A 2,879-nucleotide genomic window follows, 5' to 3' on the forward strand; every position below is an offset into this window, starting at 1 on the left:
CCTATACCTGGAAAATATTTATTCAAGGCAGTATAGTATATTAATGTCTGGAAATGAAATTACCTCACTAGGACTATGAATATGACTTTGTGGCCATCACGTAGGGAGGCGCCGTGAACAAAAACAAATTCCCCATTACTTGACATGTACACCAACCCTAAAGCACCATCTTTATCGGTTTTCCTGACAAGGATGATATACAATTTTTCTAAGCTTACACATTTCAAATTAATCATAATTTCAAAGTATGTCATCTATATCAATACGTGTTTTAGGAATATTAAAATAGCAAAATAGCAGGAAAGAAGTGTAGTAGGGTTGAATCTTGCATGCATAATCATACCAGAAACCTAAATATCAATATAAGAGAGTGAAAACCGCTAATATAGAAGGTTAAGCTGGTTAATTTTACAGTCGTCCCAATGAAAATATGAGTACGCACAAGGACTTTTCACATGAAACTATGTATGAAAAACTGACCATCATACCTAAAAGGCTAAAAGTAGTCATATGAAAAAACTGACCATCATACCATCAAATAACTGTCATTTCAAATTAATCATTTCAAAGAAGTGAGATGGGATAGAATAGAGGTTAACCGTCAGCACATTTCTAAGCCTAAGCCTGCATATTTCAAATTAATCATAATTTCAAAGTACATCATAGTGGTTATACAAGAGGGCTGGTGGCAGTCAGCAAAGACGTGAGATGAGAGAGGATAAAGGTTAACTGTCAGCACAAACGTTAGTTTTATGTTAGTTTTATGGTTGATGCTTAACAATAATAACATAATGACAGAAATTGCTTAATTTTCACTGATAAAATATTGACTGAAATCTGAATTTTGTTTATCCAAGACAGCACAAAGCAGATACATAAATATGATATAGTGGCAGAGATAATTTAATTTGACTACATGTAGTGTTCGGATAAGAAACTTCGAAATGGTGGCCTTTGGAGCACGTTAAACCTCATCAGAGGGCGGCTCCTCGCTAGATGGCTCAATTGCTTTTTCCTTATATGATGGCTCGTCATGGGGCAACACTTCTTTTATCTAATCATGTAGCATAAACAAGCAAGGTACTCTAAATAAGAACAAGCAAATGACAAAATTAAATATCTGCTTACTTTCGGTTTCAGTGCAAAAGCGACGAAAGGTAAAATGTGATATCCCTCCCCCACAACTCTCTTGCTTTTAAGTACAGGACTACAAACAGGCAGATGAGCTGATAAGGCAATTAAACCACGAATAAAGGCATATCCATAAACTCGCTTGTCATTGACCATATCCATACACCCAGGAGTTTCAACTCCATTATAAATAACCATTATCTACCCTTCACTTTTTTTATCTAATTTTTCCAAATCTTGAAACAAGTAACCCCAAAAATGGTGATATAAGGTAGCTCAATGTTTATGAAACCTAGTTTAATGCTAAGTTTAGCTATTGTTTGCCCATGCTAATAATAGTGGCTATTTCATTCTTGTACTTTTTGCTTGTAGCGATTAATGTTTTCCTTTATTGTGTTTCCGTCTCGGTTATTTCATTATGTTTGCTTTTTTACACAAAAACTGACGAATTAAAATATAAAATGAAAAGACATGTACCTGAGCAAAAACAAACTTTTTGATACTTAGAACAAAGAAGTAAACAAATGACTACGGAAAACATAAAGAAAAGAACGAGACTGATAAATTACTTTCATGTGGGCGCGTAATAGTTTTGGGTGGTTAAAAGCATATTGAGTTTCAATACCACTATAATCACACACTTTCTATTTATTTGTAGTAGTGCCATAAAATTACGTTCCATGAGACCTTATCACAACAAATGTCAGCTAGTTTAACTAGTAAATGCTGGTTTTGGTAGTGAGCGTCATAAATTTGATTTTTAATTAGATGTGTAAAATTTGAATGAAAATGAACAGTGGTTGGGATCATACTGTGACCGAAATGGGGAATGATGTTTCTATCAAGTAACATGAAACCCAGTAGCTTTGATGACGCTTTGGTATGTTATGGGATAAAGAGATCAGAGGGTCGCAGTGACAGTTTCGGAAAGTGAGACTTAAAACCATGATGGCCAAAAGTAACACTTTACCGGCTACACTACAGGACACTAATGCATAAGCTCATATCAATTATGACAATTTGGTCTATGACAAGCAGTTTACGAGTTATTTATCTCAAGTAGCTTATGTGCTGATGTGCAGCAACACCTCGGAATCCATAGAGGGGAAGAAAAATGCAACACACCATACAAAAATTTATATAATCTCATGAATGCAACACACCCTTGACAGTAAACTGTGGGTTAACACACCTACCCTCAAATCAAGTATAGGTAGTGTTGCCATGATCTTCATCTACTCTCACCAAGAAAAGAAACAGTATTGTTACTGCTCTATCACACATTTTGATTTTTTTTGGTATAAGTTCATATTCGATTGCATAACATTATAATGAAATTCTTTTGATTTTCCGGCAACCCAACAATACTTATTTTAAACCTATTTGGATCGATAATCATCTTATTACCTTCAGCCAGTTTTTCCAAGACCAATTCTTAATACTACTTCTAATCTATTCGTAATACTCGACCTATCAATTCGTAATAAACAAATTATTGCCCCCAAATTCAAACGAACAAAGCCCAATACACCTGTTCAAAATTTATTGCAGTAAATTCTCAATAACTGCACTTTATCCCTCAAATCAAACAAAAATGGAAAAATGAAATCAAACTAAAATTGACAAAAGCTAACATTACACATAATAGTGCGAAATTTCATCAAAAAGTCAATTTCGAGTCACAGTACCTCGGTTAGGAGACGAAGGCGGGCGATGGTGCTGACCTGGAGTGGTGGTGTGCGATGATA

This window comes from Silene latifolia, chromosome 6 (genome assembly GCF_048544455.1).
Source record: "Silene latifolia isolate original U9 population chromosome 6, ASM4854445v1, whole genome shotgun sequence".
Lineage (NCBI taxonomy): Eukaryota > Viridiplantae > Streptophyta > Magnoliopsida > Caryophyllales > Caryophyllaceae > Silene > Silene latifolia.